Below are 22393 nucleotides of genomic sequence, written 5' to 3'. Positions count from 1 at the left end.
CAGTGCCCGCGCTGGGAGGAGAGCCCAGCCCTAAACCCGGGCTCCCTTCTGCCCCGCACCTATTGAGCGTCTGGGGTCACACGGAGGAGAGCGGCGTGGCTCAGCGCGGAACCCCGGTTGTGGGCAGCGCGGCTGAGCCGGAGGGGTCACCGCGCCGCTCCCCGTTCGGGGGAGGAGGGAGCCCAAGCTGCAGCCTCCCGGTTGCGGCGGCAGGTGGCGCTGGCGGCTGTCGTGCTGGGCCCCAGGGAGCTCCGCGTGTGGGAGCGGGGCAGGAGGCGGCGCTCGGCAGAACTTGATCCGCTCTGTGGAGTCCGAGTTGGGGCTGTCGCTTGGCGGCAGCAGCAGGAGGCGGCGGGTTCCGGCTCCAGCCCCGGGCGGAGGAGCTGAGCGGAGCAGACGGCAGCCGCGGAGGAGGTAGGAGCCGCCACCCCTTTCCCCGCGCCGGGCAGCGCCGCCCCCGGGAGCCCCCTTCCCTCGCGCCGGGCTCCCCGGGCAGCGCAGCCACCGCGCGTCCTGCTCCGGGCAGCCTCTTCCCCAGCGGGCACCCGCGGCTCCGCGCCCCCCTCCCGGGCACCACCGCTGCTGGGCACCCAGCTCCGCGCGGACCCTTCCCCGCACCCGCTCCGGCCGCCGCCGCCGAGCTCCCCTTGCCCTCTGCTTTGCCTGGCGGGAGCCACCGCGGTGTGTGACCCGCTGGGCTCCTCCGCTCCCGAGGTCCCGGCCAGAGCAGCTGGGCTGGAGTGTGGGGCGGGGCGGCCCCTGCTCTTCCTCCTCCGGGGTGGGCTCGGGCTGCGCCCGGCGCTCCCTCTAGGGGTAGTGTCACTTCCCCCAGTGCTGGGCAGCTCGCCCGGCGCCAGCCTGGGGCGCCCGCGTAGCCCAGTCCCGTTAGGGGCAGTCGATAGCCGCGCTCCGGCTCGGATGAGTCTCCAGCAGCCTGGACTGGGAGCGGCTGGCGCGGCGGGGTCTGGTTCGCAAAGGGTCCCGTAGGTGCTGCTCTCCATTAATTAATAACAACAGTGCAGCGGCTCTCCAGCGACATCCCCAGCGCAAAGAGATGGGGTGAGATTTTCAGAAATTACAGAGCTACCGAACAAGGTGTTTACAGCCTCAAAGCTATCCTGCAGTAACGCAAACGACCCCCCCCCCCAACAAACTCCTCCCTTTTGGCATTGAAGATTAAGCTGTGACAGCCCATTGAGGTTTAGTGGCCTTGTCTTCACTCGGGAAAATGTGTGTTCTTACCTTGACATAAGGAAGACAAGGCAGTTTGTAGCTTTCACTCATGCCAGCTGATGCAGAGTTTATCTCAACCTGCCAACACATCTAAAAACTACAAACTGCCATCTCCTTGCTAGGATTTCCCTTTGTTACCATGTGTTAGCTAACAAAAGGTGAGAGCGCATGTTTTTTTTTAAATTGTGGATTAGCCAATGAGATTTAGCCCCCTAAATTCCTAAGGCTATGTCTGTACAGCCACCGGCAGCAGTCGTCCCTGTCCCAGTTTGTATTCCCAGTCTTGGGCTTGTGGTAGCCAGTGTAGACAGCGCTTTGAAGTTGTGGCTGGGTGTGGAGCTGGGACCAGAGCAGCAAATTCAGAGCTGTCTGTGCAGCTATTTTTAGAATGCCATTAAGCTACAAGCCCTACTAGCTGGAGTCTCTCAGCCCAGGCTGGGAGGTTTGCTTCTGTGGACTGTGTAGACATACCCAAAGTCATTTTACCCATTGGCTTTGTCTGCATGGGAAAGTTTGTCAGTATAATCTAAAGCGTGACTTTACACCTAGATGGTTATCCTGGTATGACCTCCCTTTGTGGACACTAACTTTGGGATGAGAATGGCTTTTTTTCAGTTCAGTCTGTTGCTTGTGGTGGGGTAAAAAGTAAACCGAAAAAAGTTACTCTTACCAGAATAAATGTTTCAGAGTAGCAGCTGTGTTAGTCTGTATCCGCAAAAAGAATAGGAGTACTGGTGGCACCTTAGAGACTAGCAAATTTATTTGAGCATAAGCTTTCGTGGGCTACAGCCCACTTCATCGGATGCATGCAGTGGAAAATACAGTAGCATGATTTTATATACACAGAGAACATGAAACAATGAGTGTTACCGTACACACTATAATGAGACTGATCAGTTATAAACTATTTCCCCATGTTTATTCACCCCCCTTACACCCCCCCACTGTTCCTCACACATTCTTGTCAACTGCTGGAAGTGGCCCACCTTGATTATCACTACAAAAGGTTTTTTTTCCCCTCTCCTGCTGGTAATAGCTCACCTTAACTGAAAGAAAAGGAGTACTTGTGGCACCTTAGCTGTAGCTCACGAAAGCTTATGCTCAAATAAATTGGTTAGTCTCTAAGGTGCCACAAGTACTCCTTTTCTTTTTGCGAATACAGACTAACACGGCTGTTACTCTGAAACCTGTCTCCTTAACTGATCACTCTCGTTATAGTATGTATGGTAACACCCATTGTTTCATGTTCTCTGTGTATATAAAATCGTCCTACTGTATTTTCCACTGCATGCATCCGATGAAGTGGGCTGTAGCCCACGAAAGCTTATGCTCAAATAAATGTTAGTCTCTAGGGTGCGGCAAGTACTCCTGTTCTTTTTGCAGAATAAATGTGCAGGGAGGTATAACTAGTAAAACTTCTTTATAGACAATTCCTTAGGTATTTTTGAAAATTGTACCCTAAAATTTGCTGATTAGAAGTTAAGCTTCTAAGCATCTAAATCGGAATTAGGAGCCTAAGTCACCTAGGTGACTGAAAATTTTACCCCTAGCTTGTCACTTGCCAGTCTGAATGGTCTATTGGTGGCAGCATCCCAGGCAAGTAACTTTTTTAAAATGGCTAAATAAATAATAAGTAATATTAATAGTAAAAAATAGAATAATCCCTCAAAATGGCAAAGGCTAGACAGAATTGCCCCCTCTCCACCTTGACACTTGATTTGTCTGCTTCCCTCACAAGTGTCTGTGCTTTCTTCCATACCATCCTTAGCACATGGAATAGTCCTCCCTGAACTGATTTATAAGAGAGTGGCTCCACTCTCCTTTTAAATTCTTTCTCAAGACCCACTTGTGCCATGATGCCTCTAAGAAATTAGCCAGCCAATGGCTAGCTGGACACTTAGGCCTCAATCCTGGAAATCTTAATTTTATGCATGTAGGTACAGTACACCCTGGGTATAATGAGCCCTTTGGGATCCAAGCCATTTGTTAGTTATAGCCAGAGGTTTGTTATGGGGAGGTGAATTACCTGCACAAATGGGAGAATGCTTCCTGTTGGCATAGGTAGTGTGTATTTTGAAGCGTTGCACCATTTTCAGTGTATACGTATGTGACTGGGGTCCTAATGGGGAGCCAACTGTGGTCACTCAATTAGGGTGAACTGCAAAGAATGGGGCAGACAGTCCCCATAAAGCTGGTGGATATTCCAATACCTGCATTTACCAAACCAGCATAAAACTGCTTCTTTATTACCTTACTGGTTACTCAGAAGTCCAAACAACACAGTTCCCTTAAAGTGATCCAGCCTCAAGCCTCCATCCAGGTACCCACATCAAATATGATGAAAATTTCTGTAAATCTTATTTCATCATATAAAAGAAAAGGTTCTACCAATCCCAAAGGATCGGACACATTACCTCCCAGTTTAACGAATGTTTCAGATCTTACCCAAATTCACGCTACAGCTAGTTCTTATTAACTAAAATCTAAAGGTTTATTTATAAAAAGAAAGAAAGATGAGAGTTAAAATTGGTTAAAGGAATCAATTACATACAGTAATGGCAAAGTTCTTGGCTCAGACTTGCAGCAGTGATGGAATAAACTGCTGGCTTAGGTCAAGTCTCTGGAGTACATTGACGGCTTGGATGGGGCATTCAGTCCATTGTTCAGAGCTTCAGTCTGTAGCAAAGTTCCTCCAGAGGTAAGAAGCAGGATTGAAAACACAATGGAGATGTTCCCAGGACCTTTTATAGCTTTTGCCACATGGAGGGCATCCCATTGTTCTTACTGTGGAAAATTACAACAAGATGGAGTTCGGAGTCACATGGGCAAGTCACATGTTCATGCCCCATTTCCCTTAGTCATTGCAGGAAGCCATTACCTACATTCCAGACAGCACATTTGCATGACAGTCCACTCGGTATAGATGGGTGTCTCCCATAATCCATTATCAACCAAGTATTTCTTGATGAGCCACTTAATTTGAACAGTCCCTCCAAGATGTGCTGGGTGTTACCTTGTGGGTGTTACAAACAATTGAAATCCAAGTGTAGAGCCAATACTTATAACTTCACATACAAAATGATACATGTATACAGATAGCATAATCAGAACCAGCAAGTCATAACCTTTTCATAGACGCCTCACTCTACAACCTATGTACAATATTTGCTGCAAATATATAATAGTGGCTGCAACAATGATCTATATGGTCATAATTTAATCAGATAACATCACAACATACCATTAGCTATGATATGTTTTTAAGTGGTGTAGTATGTCAGGTGTCAATTTTTAAAAAAAAATCAATCTTTGTGAAGTTCGCTGCCTTTAATGTATTTAAGGAAAGTCCACTTTTTTTCAGTGTACAGAAACTTCATCCTAATTTTTTTTTTTGTTTAGAAAAGACTTTTTGATTTTTATTGAATCTCCCTTGAAATTTCTTATGTTGTGCATATACTGGGTCCTTTATAGAACGTAGCAGTTTTACATCGGGCCCTACCAAATTCACGGTCCATTTTGGTCAATTTCACGATCAGAGGATTTTTTAAAAAGTAAATTTCATGACTTCGGCTATTTAAATCTGAAATTTCGTGGTGTTGTAGTTGTAGCAGTCCTGACCCAAAAAGGAGTTGTGGGTGCGGGGGTGTCACAAGGTTATTGTAGGGAGTGGGTTGTGATACTGCTACCCTTATTTCTGCACTGCTGCTGGTGACGATTCTGGCTTCTGAGCTGGGCAGTTGGAGAGTGGCGACTTCTGGCCGGGAGCCCTGCTTTGAAGGCAGAGCCGCCGCCAGCAGCACTTGAGAAGTAAGGATGGCATGGTATAGTATTGCCATCCTTACTTATGTGCTGCTGCCTGCAGAATGGGGCCTTTAGTCAGCAGCTGCTGCTCTCCGGCCACTCAGCTTTGAAGGCAGCAGCACAGAAGTAAGGGTGGCGTGGCATAGTATTACCACCCTTACTTCTGTGCTGCTACTGGTGGGGCGCTGCTTTCAGAGCTGGGCACCTGGCCAGCAGCCACCGCTCTCTGGCCGTCCAACTCTGAAGGCAGCACAGAAGTAAGGGTGGCAATACCACGATCCTCCTAAAGTAACCTTGCAACCTCCCTGCAACTCTCTTTTGGGTCAGGACCCCCAATTTGAGAAATACTGGTCTCCCTTGGGAAATCCGTATAGTATAGGGTAAAAGCACACACAAGACCAGATTTCACGGTCTGTGACATGTTTTTTGTGGCCGTGAATTTGGTAGGGCCCTAGTTTTACAGAATTTTTGCCTCTTAATTTCAGTAAAATGTGAGTTCCTTCAAAAGTGGGAGAAAAGAGAGGGTTAAAAGAGATGTTCATAACCATGGCTGTCTGAAGACTGAACTCTTGGCTAATCACTTTATGTAAGTGCTATGAAAACAGAATGATCAAGGGGATGACCTTGTTACTGCCGATTAAGGGACAAGCACCTATTTTCATCCAAAACGTCACCTTTTAAGAATATTTATGCTATAATTCTTTATAGGTGGAGAAAAAAATCTCTGGAGCAAGTGGATCCAGCATTGAGTAGCTGCATGAACTGTCACACATTATAATAAAGTTATTGTGCCAGCATTACAAGAATAATGGGATGCTAGACTAACAGATTTTGGCAATGAGTAGTTTTAATACTGATGTCCTGTTTTGACATCTGTGGAAGGAGGATTAAAGCAGACAGAATTTGTAGTGGGTGGGTGTGAGTGGAATGAAAAGGAAAAGCTTCTTAATTTTAATCTCTTTTCGAAAAGGTGACTAAAAGTAGCACAGAAGGATAAATCATATTAACCTTATCGTAGTGGTTTTTAATTGTAGTCATTTAAATATTTTATGTAAACTCAGCATTAGTAAAACACTACTTTAATTTTTAGAACAGGCAATATAAAAGTAGGCACAGCTCCTTGTCTCCTAGAGAGTTTCTGCTAGACCATCTCCTCCCCAAATAGAGGGAGTCTGATTTGCTACAAAGGTGCCTATGGCAATACCTCCATAATTAGGGTTACATTCTAGAATGGTCTTAACATGGGCCATAAATTCCTGCTTTTTGTTTTTTTTCTTTTCGTAAAAGTAGGTGACCAATTGGTGTAACATTTTAAGCCCTTTGAATTTTCTCTGCAGCTCTTGTCTGGTTTTTCTTCGTAAATTTTTAATAGGAGGTCTTTGAAATGGGGCTGTCTGACATTTTCCTGTGTCGATCTGACTTTTTGTTGTTGACTTTTTCTTTTTAAAACAAGATTGTCCATCTGCACAAAACTTGGCAGGAGGTGGATGCTCTGAGTAGATATGGTGCAGTGGGAAGGCTTTTTTTATTGGATTTAGGCTTGTTTTTTAGCAGCTGTTTACATTATTATTGAAATCTTACACAAAAGAGCAAGCAGATCTGAGTGATGGAGGCTGGGCCCACAAAATCTTCCCTGTCAGGAGCTACCTTTCCTGTCACTTTATCACATGGTAGAGAGGGGCTTCCTTTGAAGTTGTTGACACACAAGGTTTTCTGCACAGCTACGGATGGAGAAATGGAGAAAATCTTCTCCATTAGCTGCTGCGCTTCTGCCTCCAACACAAGTTCCCACCCTAACTGTAGTGTTACAAAAAGCTAGACGATGAATACACAAACAGCTTTGTTAAGAAGCAATTAGGGTTGATACACTCACAACCTACCAGACACTAAATCACAAAAGCAAAGAAATGAAAAGTTAACCAACCTAACATTATATATCCTCTACTCTTCCCCCACATACCCTACCACAAACACTGTACATCATAGACCAGGAATACTTGTGGCACCTTAGTCTCTAAGGTGCCACAAGTACTCCTTTTCTTTTTGCAAATACAGACTAACACGGCTGTTACTCTGAAACCTGTCATCATAGACCAAGCACTGGAAACTTACTTTTGTCCTGTGATTCTCAACCAGGGGGTCCAGGGCCCCTTTGGGGGCCCAAGCAGGTTTAAGAGGGTCCTCCAAGCGGGGCCAGCATTAGACTCGCTGGGGCCCAGGGCAGAAGGCTGAAGCCCCACCACCTGGGGCTGAAGCCCAGGACCATGAGTCCTGCCACCTGCGGCTGAAGCCAAAGCCTGAGTAACTTAGCTTTGGTGGGGCCCTGTGGCGTGGGGCTCCAGACAATTGCCCTGCTTGCTACTCTGATGCCGGCCCTGGCTTTTATATGCAGAAAACCAGTTGTTGTGGCACTGGTGGGCTGTGGAGTTTTTAGAGCATGTTGGGGGGCCTCAGAAAAAGGTTGAGAACCCCTGGCCTAGGACAATACTTTGCGACACTCCCTTTATCATCCTTCTGTTAACAGCAAAACTAGCCTCTCCCACCATAACCGACTACTACACCAAACATCTGCAACTGCTAGTGTTTGGGGAGGTGGGGAATCTGATAACGGGGTGTACGCAGATTTGTGGGAGGACAAAATGGATGGAGCCTTTTGTACGTGATACAGGATGGGTTTGGAAACTAGGGTATGAGAAAAATGGCATGGTGCTCTAATGAATGGTTTTGAGTACATTTTGTTACCAAGTGTGGACGCCGCTAGACTATTTTCAAAACAGTATTCAAAGACTCTGAAGTGTCTGTTTAAAAGAAAAATCTTAACACCTCAAACACCCCAGTTTCTTAAATTATCGTTGGAGAGAAGTTTTGACCAGGGTTTGGCTGTGTCCACGTTTGCTGGCTGTGTTCAAAACCACTCCAGAAGTTTGAATACAGTTTTCAGTCATGACTAATCATGAATTAGTGATGATGGAGCCAGTAAGACAGTAGCGCTGCGTTGATTCACATTCAAAAGGTTATTTATAAAAATACTGTAGCTTGGCTAGAAACCTTTCTCTTTAAAAAAAAAAAAAAAATGCTTAAAATCTGTATGACATTTTAGGAATACCAAAAGTCTATGTGGAGACTTTAAACCATGGAATTTCTACTTGCAGATATTTTGAGAGGGACCTGGTAATTATATTGAAATACCATGGAGATTATCTACTAAATCTCATTTTACAGTATGGCTTTTTCTGTGTAGCATCTTTCAGACAAAATGTATCCTGAAATGCCTTAAAGAAGTAAGTGTAGGTATAAATTACATGGAGGTGGCAAGTATAAATTAAAGCAGTCAATCATAAGGTCAGTAACAGGGTGATAATGACTTAAATTTATATAAAAATGTATATAATCCCTTCTATCCGGAAAGATACCAAATGCTCTCTAAATTATGAATTACTTCATCTGCCATCTATGTGGTGAAACAGTGACTCCTTAGTGAACACTATAACACTACACAACAGTTAAGGGCAGAAAATTATGAATACTTTCTTTTAAAACTGCACAGGGTACTCCAGATAGGCTGATTGTAAGTACCTGGGCCTCAGTTTAATTCAAGTCAGTGAAACTCCATGCAGGAGCATTCATATGATTCTCTTTGCAGTATCAGGATCTTAGTTTGGAATTTGGCAGCACTCAGGGGTTAGCATTCCTTTTTTGTGTGAAGTGTCATGTGATATTTGATTACGGCTGCCCGATACCTTGATTTTCGTCTCACTCAGGGAAGAAATTGAGGCATATGCAGAGGAGGTGATGAAAGATGAGACTTGTAGTGTTGGAGTTGATATCTTGGTACATATCTTATATATATCTGATGGTATTTTAATATACAGCATATATTTTAAATTTAATTGGTTGATTTTAAGGAGCAAAGATATTTTCATTGTGCTGTATAGTAATGAAATATGAAATATGTGCCAGGCAATTAGATTGAACAGACACAGGAGGTAGAGGCTTGTTCATGCTCAAAGCAGCATCTGACGCTTAGGGCATAAATAGGATTCAGATTCAGAATCAGATTGGTGGCAAGTTGATTTAAATTTTGATTTATTTTGATTTAAACAAAACAAAATTTCAGGCAACAAGAAGTAAGATTACTTAAACAAGAAGACATGTAGAGATGCTTTAAAATAACTAATTTTTTGAGCTGAAATAATTACGTTTGTTTTCTGAGCCAATCAGAAAAGAAGATATTCAATAATGCTGCAGTGAGTAAACATTACTCAGATGACCCATCTGTTAGATACAGTTTTCAAAACTGCATTAATCAGATGATATAATAGGAATAAAGTCAGCATCACAGAAATTTGTCATAGGATTACTGTGTCCTGTTTTGAAAATAAAACCTATGGCTTTGTCTCAGCATCTGTTTCGATAAATTGCACAACAAACCAGGAGTATTTATGCAGTAGAACATTGTCCTGTGGTGATCTTTTTCCATTGATGTTCTCTTATGAGTGAGATACAGAGGCTGTATTGTATTCTGTATTGTTAATGATTATTTTAAAGGGACAAACTAATACCAACACTAATTTTTACCATATTCGCTTCATTTGACTTTCTTCACATTTCTTTTCTTGGGCTGGCTTACGTTCCCCATGTATTCGGACTTCTGTTTCATGCTACTTGAATTTCTGCTTAATGTTTTGACAGACATTCCCGGTATGGCAATCTGGCCTATGATTCCTGAAAGGAATTTCTTAGAAATAAGTGGAAAAAACAAAACACAAACTATTGTGCAAACATTGAGTTTGCATAGGAAAGCATTTAGAAGTCAGAAGGAGTAAAAATTCAGGTGGACTATCCAACCATCAATCTACCTGCTAGTGCATACGTTGTCTAATAGCCTTTAATTGAAAGATCCCATGCTATTTCCACAGCTTTGCTTGTTGTACTGTCGTGGGGCTCAACCTGCTTTAAAGTCACACATGCTGTTCCATTGCCATTCCCCCAAGAAAATGTGTCATTCTCTATAGCTATGGAGTGGAATCATCACTGAACTCTGTCCCCACTACATGCTCCAGATAAATCTCCAGTGAAACTCTGGGTTGAAGAAAACAGAAGACCCTGCCTGCTCCTAATGCACCACTAGCCCAATGTCAGGTGGGAGGAAGCTAACTTTCTAAACAGAGTCTTAGCTGTGTTCCTGCAGAGCTGAGATGGGAGTGTGGCTTCAATATATGCTGCTGCCCATCAATAGCAGCTGAACCCCTGTTCGCTGGGTATTGTGATCATGAAGCTAGAGACCTGTAACTGCTGCGGCAAGATTTTACCGAATTACCTGAAGTGTCTTTGTGGGAAGGGAATCTACACAGTCAGCACGTAAAAGTTGCACTGAAAAAATAAATCCTGAAATGCTGGAAGTTAGTTATGTCCATTTCTGGCAGAAATCATAGATGCTTTAAAACTGTAAAAATTGATACTAATGCAATAATAAATCACAATAGATGTAAAAAAAAAATAGCTGAGGGAAAGAAGGGTGAGCACAGTCTGATGGGATGGAGAGCCACACTTGCCCAGCTCTTTTGGATAGAGGGGGCAGGAAGCAGTTCTGGCACTTAACTGCTTCAAAGTTTTACCTCAGCTCTGTGACATCACAGCATAGATAAAAGTGATGGGTCTCCTGATCACTTATCTATCCATCATTCAAGGAGAGGGAGCAGCCGCCGTAGTAAGAGTAGGACCACAAAACAAAGCTGAAGATGGGAACCAGAAATCCAACCTGGGAAGTACAGAGCGTAGATAATTTTTATTTTTACTGGTTAACACTTTGTGCTGTGATATTTCCTGTATTTACCACAGGAAGCACCTCAGTAAAATTAAGTATAAAAGTATGGTGAAAACCTTAGTGACAACAACTGCAGAAGAAAATTGTTTTATTTAGGGGTTAGTGAGAATCAGATGAACTGTAATGGTTGGATGCTATAGGATTTTAAGCTTGTTGCCAATGAAGGGAAAGGTTTCAGAGTAGCAGCTGTGTTAGTCTGTATTCACAAAAAGAAAAGGAGTACTTGTGGCACCTTAGAGACTAACCAGTTTATTTGAGCATAAGCTTTCGTGAGCTACAGCTCACTTCATCGGAAGGGAAATTCAGCTAGATGACTGGATGCAAAGTTTGGCTTAAAGTGGTAGGGAAGTTCCAGGCTAATCTGGTGAGTGGACAGAAGAGTTTTGTCAATTACACCTTGAGACATTAAAGGCTAACTGGACTCTCCGCAAATGCATAGATTCTGTGATTGAGGAACAATACACCAAAACAGGGTGGTTTTGTGTACGATAACAATGGATACATCTCCAACCCTAGCTGCCATATAAGGTGTGATATTTAGGTTGTGATACAGAACAGGTGGAGAACAGCTAGAGATACAGGATCACATAGGAGTTCAAAAAAAGCCTAAACGACTTAAGAGCACAAGTCACATTGACTTTCTGCAAGATGAGGACAATCTGTAACTTTTATTACAAACTAGATAAGCAAAAAGAAATGTATTCCTTCATACTACTACTAATTCAAGTGTTAGACATGGTGCTTGCAGAGAAGTCTGCAAGATGTGATTATTCCAGACAAGCTAAAGATTTTTGTCTCCAAAATTCATGACTGGTCACCATACTTTGACCTGAGTCTGTGACTTGATCACCAGTTAATTCTGGCTGGATCCCTGCAAGACAGATCTCCAGTGATGATGTGGGGAGGATGTCATAAATATAAAGGGAAGGGTAAAACCCTTTGAAATCCCTCCTGGCCAGGGGAAAGCTCCTCTCACCTGTAAAGGGTTAAGAAGCTAAAGGTAACCTCGCTGGCACCTGACCAAAATGACCAATGAGGAGACAAGATACTTTCAAAAGCTGGGAGGAGGGAGAGAAACAAAGGGTTTGTGTGTCTGTCGGTAGTCGTCTTGGCCGGGGACAGAACAGGAATGGAGTCTTAGAACTTTTAGTAAGTAATCTAGCTAGGTATGTGTTAGATTATGATTTCTTTAAATGGCTGAGAAAAGAATTGTGCTGAATAGAATAACTATTTCTGTCTGTGTATCTTTTTTGTAACTTAAGGTTTTGCCTAGAGGGGTTCTCTATGTTTTTGAATCTAATTACCCTGTAAGATATATACCATCCTGATTTTACAGGGGGGATTTCTTTATTTCTATTTACTTCTATTTTTTATTAAAAGTCTTCTTGTAAAACACTGAATGCTTTTTCATTGTTCTCAGATCCAAGGGTTTGGGTCTGTGGTCACCTATGCAAATTGGTGAGGCTTTTTATCCAACATTTCCCAGGAAAGGGGGAGTGCAAGTGTTGGGAGGATTGTTCATTGTTCTTAAGATCCAAGGGTCTGGGTCTGTAGTCACCTAGGCAAATTGGTGAGGCTTTTTACCAAACCTTGTCCAGGAAGTGGGGTGCAAGGTTTTGGGAAGTATTTTGGGGGGAAGGACGCGTCCAAACAGCTCTTCCCCAGTAACCAGTATTAGTTTGGTGGTGGTAGCGGCCATTCCAAGGATAACGGGGGTAATATTTTGTACCTTGGGGAAGTTTTAACCTAAGCTGGTAAGGATAAGCTTAGGAGGTTTTTCATGCAGGTCCCCACATCTGTACCCTAGAGTTCAGAGTGGGGGAGGAACCTTGACATGGTGGCACAGTGGTGGGATTAACCTGAAATCATTTTGAGATCCAGTTGAGATTTTTTGAACTAGAAATACAGATTTTAAAAAGGAATTTTTAGGAAGTCCAGAAGGCAGCTTTGAAACTGAAAGCAGCTTGGTTTCTCTCTGCTTTGTGGCCAAGCAGAGACAAAAGGGGATTATCTTGTGAATTGCAGATTTTCTTTGCCTGGAGGCAGGGTACTTAACTCCTGCAGGGAAATTCACAGTCTTCCAACCCAGAGGTTTTTTTTTTTTTTTCTTTTCTTCCTAAAAGTAAATAGGGGGTGTGTGCTCTACCCATTTGCCTGGAGACAAAAGTGGCAGGGTTTTCTTTTTTAGGATTTTGATTTTTTTTTTGTTTGTTTTACAAGGAGCACAGGTTTGAAAAGAAATTTTTTTCTTCTTTGTAAGCAGGTTTCCAAGTAGTTGGAGGTTTTTTGCTTTAATTTGGACCCAGAGCAGAGACAAGGGAATTGTCTTTTTCTGTAGGCTGACAATCACTATCAGAGAATAGGTATTCTATTCCAGCACAGCAAAATTTTACAGCCAAGTTTTGTTTGTTTATTTCTAAACCTCGGGTGTAAAGTTAGTTAAAAACAGAGAGGTTAGAATGGCCAAATCCTCAGCTCGACTACAGCTGGAATTAGCCAAATTTCAGGCTGAGGAAAAACAAAGGGAACATGAAAGACAGATAGAACTCATGCAGCTGAAGAAGGAACAAGAAAGGGAGGCAGAACAACACCAAGAGGCTGCCCACAAGAGGGAAATGGAGGCAAGGAAGCATGTGGAGGAGGAGAGGGAAAAAGAGAGGAAGCATGTGGAGGAGGAGAAGGAAAAAGAGAGGAAGCATGTGGAGGAGGAGAAGGAAAAAGAGAGGAAGCATGTGGAGGAGATGGAGAGGATAAAGGCCCAGCAGAATATACCAACAAACCCTAGCAATCCTTCTCCAGGTACCACTTCCCATCCCAGAAAGTTCCCCACCTACAAGGCAGGTGATGATACTGAGGCCTTCTTAGAAAACTTCGAAAGGGCCTGCCTTGGGTACAACATCTCTACTGACCAATACATGGTAGAGCTGAGGCCGCAGCTCAGTGGACCCTTAGCTGAGGTGGCAGCTGAAATGCCTAAAGAACACATGAACAAGTATGAACTGTTTAAAACCAAGGCGAGAGTCAGAATGGGGATAACACCCGAGCAGTCTCGTCGGAGGTTCAGAGCCCTAAGGTGGAAACCAGACATGTCATTTACCCGACATGCCTACCACATTGTAAAACATTGGGATGCCTGGATATCAGGAGCAAGTGTTGAATCTCCAGTAAATTTGCCCTTCCTAATGCAAATGGAACAATTCTTAGAGGGTGTTCCTGAGGAAATAGAAAGATACATCCTAGATGGGAAACCCAAAACTGTAATTGAGGCAGGAGAGATTGGAGCCAGATGGGTGGAGGTGGCAGAGAAGAAGAAAACTGGTCGCAGTTGGAGCGGAGACCAGAAGGGACCACCCCAGACCACACCCTATTACCGGGGGCCGCCCAAAGCCCCACCTACCTCCCAAAGAACCCTCCAGACCCCTTATCGTCCCACCACCCCGTTCTCCAGCAACCCTCCTCGCCCCAGTGACCCGTCAGCTGGACGATGTTTTAAGTGTAACGAGCTGGGGCATGTAAAGGCCAACTGCCCCAAGAACCCCAACAGATTACAGTTCATTGCACCGGAATCACACCAGAGGTCCACAGGCCCAGATACCTCCCAGATACCCTTGGAGCGGAGGGAAACTGTGAGTGTGGGTGGGAAGAAGGTCACCGCGTGGAGGGACACCGGAGCACAAGTGTCAGCTATCCATGCTTCCTTAGTGGACCCCAATTTAATCAACCCAGAGATCCAAGTGACGATTCAACCCTTCAAGTCCAACTCTTTCAATTTGCCTACAGCCAAGTTGCCTGTCCAGTACAAGGGCTGGTCAGGAATGTGGACTTTTGCAGTCTATGATGATTATCCCATCCCCATGCTGTTGGGGGAAGACTTGGCCAATCATGTGAAGCAGGCCAAGAGGGTGGGAATGGTCACCCGCAACCAGGCTAAACAAGCCGTGAGGCCTAGCTCTGTTCCGGAAACTTCTATCAGGACCCAGTCAGAGGTGATGGACCTGGACCCCAGGCCAATGTCTGCAACAGCAGTAGTGGATCCAGTCCCAGAGACCCAGACGGAACCAGTCCCAGAACCGGAACCAGCCAAACAACCAACACCAGACCCCGTGTCAGCACTGAATCCAGTACTTGCAACCTCAACACCAGAGGGCCCCACCGAACCTGAACTGGCAGCAGCCGATAACCCTACACAAGAGGCTCAGCCGGAGCCTGAATCCCAACATAGTACACCAGCGGAGAGCGGTTCACAGTCAACAGAAACAGCTCCATCCCCTATATCGCTTCCAGAGGGACCAAGCCTAGGTCCACAATCCCATGAGGAACTGATGTCTCCAGCATCAAGGGAACAGTTCCAGACCGAACAGGAAGCAGATGAAAGCCTCCAGAGAGCTTGGACGGCGGCACGGAGCAACCCACCGCCTCTCAGCTCTTCTAATCGATCCAGGTTTGTTGTAGAAAGAGGACTTTTATACAAGGAAACTCTTTCTGGGGGACACCAGGAAGACTGGCATCCTCAGAGACAGTTGGTAGTTCCAACTAAATACCGGGCCAAGCTCTTGAGCTTAGCCCATGATCACCCTAGTGGCCATGCTGGGGTGAACAGGACCAAAGACCGTTTGGGGGGGTCATTCCACTGGGAGGGAATGGGCAAGGATGTTTCTACCTATGTCCAGTCTTGTGAGGTGTGCCAAAGAGTGGGAAAACCCCAAGACCAGGTCAAAGCTCCTCTCCAGCCACTCCCCATCATTGAAGTTCCATTTCAGCGAGTAGCTGTGGATATTCTGGGTCCTTTTCCGAAAAAGACACCCAGAGGAAAGCAGTACATACTGACTTTCATGGATTTTGCCACCCGATGGCCGGAAGCAGTAGCTCTAAGCAACACCAGGGCTAAAAGTGTGTGCCAGGCACTAGCAGACATTTTTGCCAGGGTAGGTTGGCCCTCCGACATCCTCACAGATGCAGGGACTAATTTCCTGGCAGGAACTATGAAAAACCTTTGGGAAGCTCATGGGGTAAATCACTTGGTTGCCACTCCTTACCATCATCAAACAAATGGCATGGTGGAGAAGTTTAATGGAACTTTGGGGGCCATGATACGTAAATTCGTAAATGAGCACTCCAATGATTGGGACCTAGTATTGCAGCAGTTGCTCTTTGCCTACAGAGCTGTACCACATCCCAGTTTAGGGTTTTCCCCATTTGAACTTGTATATGGCCGTGAGGTTAAGGGGCCATTGCAGTTGGTGAAGCAGCAATGGGAGGGATTTACACCTTCTCCAGGAACTAACATTCTGGACTTTGTAACCAACCTACAAAACACCCTCCGAACCTCTTTAGCCCTTGCTAGAGAAAACTTACAGGATGCTCAAAAAGAGCAAAAAGCCTGGTATGATAAACATGCCAGAGAGCGTTCCTTCAAAGTAGGAGACCAGGTCATGGTCTTAAAGGCGCTCCAGGCCCATAAAATGGAAGCATCGTGGGAAGGGCCATTCGTGGTCCAGGAGCGCCTGGGAGCTGTTAATTATCTCATAGCATTCCCCACCTCCAACCGAAAGCCTAAGGTGTATCATATTAATTCTCTAAAGCCCTTTTATTCCAGAGAATTAAAGGTTTGTCAGTTTACAGCCCAGGGAGGAGACGACGCTGAGTGGCCTGAAGGTGTCTACTACGAAGGGAAATGTGCCGGTGGTGTGGAAGAGGTGAACCTCTCCATGACCCTTGGGCGTATGCAGCGACAGCAGATCCAGGAGCTGTGCACTAGCTACGCGCCAACGTTCTCAGCCACCCCAGGACTGACTGAACGGGCATACCACTCCATTGACACAGGTAATGCTCACCCAATTAGGGTCCAACCTTACCGGGTGTCTCCTCAAGCTAAAACTGCTATAGAACGGGAGATCCAGGATATGTTACAGATGGGTGTAATCCGCCCCTCTGAAAGTGCATGGGCATCTCCAGTGGTTCTAGTTCCCAAACCAGATGGGGAAATACGTTTTTGCGTGGACTACCGTAAGCTAAATGCTGTAACTCGCCCAGACAACTATCCCATGCCACGCACAGATGAACTATTAGAGAAACTGGGAAGGGCCCAGTTCATCTCTACCTTGGACTTAACCAAGGGGTACTGGCAGGTACCGCTAGATGAATCTGCCAAGGAAAGGTCAGCCTTCATCACACATCTCGGGCTGTATGAATTTAATGTACTCCCTTTCGGGCTGCGAAATGCACCCGCCACTTTCCAAAGACTTGTAGATGGTCTCCTAGCGGGATTAGGAGAATATGCAGTCGCCTACCTTGACGATGTGGCCATATTTTCGGATTCCTGGGCAGACCACCTGGAACATCTACAAAAAGTCCTTGAGCGCATAAGGGAGGCAGGACTAACTGTTAAGGCTAAGAAGTGTCAAATAGGCCTAAACAGAGTGACTTACCTTGGACACCAGGTGGGTCAAGGAACTATCAGCCCCCTACAGGCCAAAGTGGATGCTATCCAAAAGTGGCCTGTCCCAAAGTCAAAGAAACAGGTTCAATCCTTCTTAGGCTTGGCCGGTTATTACAGACGATTTGTACCGCACTACAGCCAAATCGCTGCCCCACTGACAGACCTAACCAAAAAGAAACAGCCAAATGCTGTTCAGTGGACCGGAAAGTGTCAGAAGGCCTTTAACAAGCTTAAAGCGACACTCATGTCTGACCCTGTACTAAGGGCCCCAGACTTTGACAAACCGTTCCTAGTAACCACAGATGCATCCGAGCGTGGTGTGGGAGCAGTTTTAATGCAGAAAGGACCTGATCAAGAATTCCACCCTGTAGTGTTTCTCAGCAAAAAACTGTCTGAGAGGGAAAGCAACTGGTCAGTCACTGAAAAAGAATGTTATGCCATTGTCTACGCTCTGGAAAAGCTACGCCCATATGTTTGGGGACGGCGTTTCCACCTGCAAACCGACCATGCTGCACTAAAGTGGCTTCACACCGTCAAAGAAACTAACAGAAAACTTCTTCGGTGGAGTTTAGCTCTCCAAGATTTTGATTTCGACATCCAACACATCTCAGGAGCTTCTAACAAAGTGGCTGATGCACTCTCCCGTGAAAGTTTCCCAGAATCAACTGGTTAAAATCGTCCTTGAGATGTGGAAAATATTGTTAGTCTTTATGTACTTGGTAGTATATTTAGAGATGCATGTGTCTTATTAACTCTGTTTTCCTAGAGCTCCAGGAAGAAATCCCAGCCAGTGTTTCACCCTAGCTGAGATTTGGGGGGCGTGTCATAAATATAAAGGGAAGGGTAAAACCCTTTGAAATCCCTCCTGGCCAGGGGAAAGCTCCTCTCACCTGTAAAGGGTTAAGAAGCTAAAGGTAACCTCGCTGGCACCTGACCAAAATGACCAATGAGGAGACAAGATACTTTCAAAAGCTGGGAGGAGGGAGAGAAACAAAGGGTTTGTGTGTCTGTCTGTAGTCGTCTTGGCCGGGGACAGAACAGGAATGGAGTCTTAGAACTTTTAGTAAGTAATCTAGCTAGGTATGTGTTAGATTATGATTTCTTTAAATGGCTGAGAAAAGAATTGTGCTGAATAGAATAACTATTTCTGTCTGTGTATCTTTTTTGTAACTTAAGGTTTTGCCTAGAGGGGTTCTCTATGTTTTTGAATCTAATTACCCTGTAAGATATATACCATCCTGATTTTACAGGGGGGATTTCTTTATTTCTATTTACTTCTATTTTTTATTAAAAGTCTTCTTGTAAAACACTGAATGCTTTTTCATTGTTCTCAGATCCAAGGGTTTGGGTCTGTGGTCACCTATGCAAATTGGTGAGGCTTTTTATCCAACATTTCCCAGGAAAGGGGGAGTGCAAGTGTTGGGAGGATTGTTCATTGTTCTTAAGATCCAAGGGTCTGGGTCTGTAGTCACCTAGGCAAATTGGTGAGGCTTTTTACCAAACCTTGTCCAGGAAGTGGGGTGCAAGGTTTTGGGAAGTATTTTGGGGGGAAGGACGCGTCCAAACAGCTCTTCCCCAGTAACCAGTATTAGTTTGGTGGTGGTAGCGGCCATTCCAAGGATAACGGGGGTAATATTTTGTACCTTGGGGAAGTTTTAACCTAAGCTGGTAAGGATAAGCTTAGGAGGTTTTTCATGCAGGTCCCCACATCTGTACCCTAGAGTTCAGAGTGGGGGAGGAACCTTGACAGAGGAGAGTGGGGACGGGGAGGAATACTGTATTTTCTGTAAAAGAGAATGTAGGGCAATTGGAGTAATGGAAGGCAGAATATGCATGAAAAGGATTAGATAAGGAAACTGCAGATGAGGGGGTGTGTGTGTCTGCCTGTGTCGAGGCGGAATAATAATCCACATCATGAGGGAGGTCTTTCAGCAATTCAAAAGTGTTTAAAAAAAAAATCAGCCTTCCCGTGCCCCAGCCTGCAACTTTTTTGAGGTCATAATGTTTTCTGAGCATCCACTGTTTGTGAACTGTGTGTTGTCTGTTTACACTGTTAAGCTCTTAGAAGGCATGGAGGTACAGTTCTGAGTGTATGGCAGCCACTTAAGATTTGAACGTATCAGGGCATGTGTATGCTGCAGAATTAAGTTACGTTGATGTACAGCCACCGCAGTAATTAAATTGATTTTGTATGTCCAAACTAGCTCCTTCTGTTGGTGGTGCAGATCCTTACCAGGAGCACTTGAGCCAGCTGTCAGTGTGAGGCATTGTGGGGCACTGACAGTGAGAGCCCCGCCAACCAGGGCTGACAGCCACCAGGGGATGACAACTGGAACAGTCAATACAGTGTCTACATTGACACTATGTCAACCTAACTGCACTCATCTAAGTGCTATGCCTCTCATGGAGATGGAGTTATTAAGTTGGTGTAGTGGCCGACTTATATTGGCAGGAGCACCATTGCAGTGTAAATGCTTACAGAGTTAGGTTGACGTAAGCTGCCTTACATCGACTTAACTCTGTAGTATAGACCAGGCCTCAGTCATTCCATATCCACTGGTGCATTATTATAATTTAATTAAATGTGTATATTCTGGGATGTTTGCAGTCAGTCAAGCAGAGTGCATGGGGCCATTACTACTTCTCTGCCTCCTTTCAAGTTCCAAATTAATTTTGAAGTAGCTTTATTAAGAAAGTGATGCTCAATTTAAAAAAAAAAAAATTAAAGCAGAAATGTATTTTTACTTCCTTCCACATCCAGAGCTCCAAAAAGCAATGGTTCAGCAAATTAAGAGCATGTGAAAATGGGAGGGGAGCGTTGTTAAGGTTGCACGACACTTTCTAATATTATAGTAATAGTTTCTGGCATAGCTGTATAGTACTTTTAATGGGGGCATGCCACAAAGTCTAAAACTAAAGGATTTGTTTATGATCAAAAGTTATTTGAAAACTGTTAAGCTTCATCATTTGACAGGTTTGATTATAAAGTAATCTACTGGCGGGGGGAGGAGGGGTTTAATGTACAATGTAATCTGTGGTCCAGCATCTTCTTTTCCATTGTAAAATGTATTCTAAAATTCTCATTTTGTCTTAAACTTGAACCCATATAAGTCTTAATAGCAACTTCTCCATTTACAGAAATTTTATAGCAGCAGTTTGCAAGTGTTTTTTTGCTGCAGTGATCTAGTTTCTCAGTCTTCATTTTGAAAACCTAAAAATGTGCAGAATCCTTTGAGGTTTTTTTAAAGCATAGTCATTTGTACAGGTTTGTGACTGGTTTAGCATAAAATGAATACCCCCAATAGGCTGAAATGTAAATTTAACAGCATATTGGGGGTAGGCAGAGGAGTATGAAGAGAGTAGCAAAAAGTACTTGGCTTCTTTTAAGTTAAAGTGCTAGTGAAACTGTCAGGGTTCCTTCCACACTCTGAACTCTAGGGTACAGATGTGGGGACCTGCATGAAAGACCCCCTAAGCTTATTCTTACCAGCTTAGGTTCAAAACTTCCCCAAGGTACAAACTTTGCCTTGTCCTTGAACAGTATGCTGCCACCACCAAGCATTTTAAACAAAGAACAGGGAAAGAGACTGCTCGGAGACGTCTTCCCCCAAAATATCCCCCCAAGCCCTACACACCCCCTTTCCTGGGGAGGCTTGAGAATAATATCCTAACCAATTTGTTACAAAATCATCAAAGACCCAAATCCCTGGATCTTGAAACAATGGAAAAATCAGTCAGGTTCTTAAAAAAAAAAAAAAAGGGTGGGGGGAGGGGTAAAAATCATCTTTGTAAAAGCAGGATAGAAGATATTTTACAGGGTATTCAGATTCAAAACACAGAGGATCCCCCTCTGGGCAAAACCTTAAAGTTATAGAAAACAAGAATAAACCTCCCTCTTAACACAGGGAAAATTCCCACAAAACAAAAGATAAACTAATCTGCCTTGCCTGGCTTACTTATACTGGTTGCAATATTGGAGACTTGGATTAGGATGGGTCGGAGAAGATGGATTTCTGTCTGGCCTCTCTCAGTCCCGAGAGAGATCAACCAGGTAAACAAAGAACACAAACAAAAGCCTTCCTTCCCCCAAGATTTGAAAGTATCTTGTCCCCTTATTGGTCCTTAGGGTCAGGCGTCAGCCAGGTTAGCTGAGCTTCTTAACCCTTCACAGGTAACAGGATGTTGCCTCTGGCCAGGAGGGATTTTATAGCACTGTATACAGAAAGGTGGTTACCCTTTCCTTTATATTTATGACAGAAGCACACGTGGATACAACGTTTCCTTGTACTTAATGCACTGGTAGTAGATCTTTTGCTGTTTTCTTTTCTTTGTTGAATGCAAGGAGTGTGGATAATGGTTTAATTTTTGTCATCTGCAATAAAAGGATTGCAACAAGTGGCAAGATACTGTATATTTTTTTCCTTAACAGATGTTAAAGAAATAATAGTATGTCTTTGGAAATTCAAAGATTTACAGTAAATATATTGTTCAATTTTGTCATATGGTATGATGACAGACACGTAATGCAAGAAATTTTTCTGAAAAAATTCCCCCATAGATAGGTCTGTAGTGATACTAAAGTCTTCCTTTTGTTTAGTAAAGGTGTACTGGTAAGTAGCTTAAAATGGTATTACTTATTTATCATATTGGCTAAGCTTTTTGTTTGTTTTTCTTAACTAACGGGACTATAAGAAATGTTAATTTTTTAAACTTGAGTGTCCAAAACTTGAAAATCTGAAATGGCTTAGAGATATTACATCTGTAGATCATTTTCTGAAGCTATGGTTCTTAGTTACTGCTGAAAAATATAATGAAATGGTATCCATTAGTGTATGAAGAGCCAAATTTTACTATTACTTTGGTGTAAATTGGGATTAAGTCCATTGAAGCCAAGGGATGAATTTAACTTGATTGGAAACATCAGAATAACTGAAGCTAACTATAAACAGAGCCACAAAACAAGGTACATATGCAATTGCTTTTTTACCATGCATCTGTAAACTCTAAATTGAAAAAAGTCAATAAATCTACTGTATCATGCACCGTTGCTCCTGTATTTTTGTGCACAAGCTTCTATGCACAGATATAGAAAT

At 44.0% G+C, this 22393-nt stretch overlaps 1 protein-coding gene across 1 annotated transcript in view; it reads left to right on the top strand.

Annotated features, from left to right (window-relative positions):
• Positions 1 to 220: 220 nt before the first annotated feature.
• The window catches only part of PXYLP1 (2-phosphoxylose phosphatase 1), a 117286-nt gene continuing 95113 nt past the window's right edge, over positions 221 to 22393 (top strand). Inside the window, exon 1 of the mRNA XM_084639314.1 lies at positions 221 to 414. The gene's annotated coding sequence lies outside the window, so the exon portion shown is untranslated. The remainder of the gene's footprint in view (positions 415 to 22393) is intronic.

This window comes from Lepidochelys olivacea (genome assembly GCF_965140295.1).
Source record: "Lepidochelys olivacea isolate rLepOli2 genome assembly, chromosome: 9".
Lineage (NCBI taxonomy): Eukaryota > Metazoa > Chordata > Testudines > Cheloniidae > Lepidochelys > Lepidochelys olivacea.
This window is presented reverse-complemented; position numbering and strand designations above follow the sequence as displayed.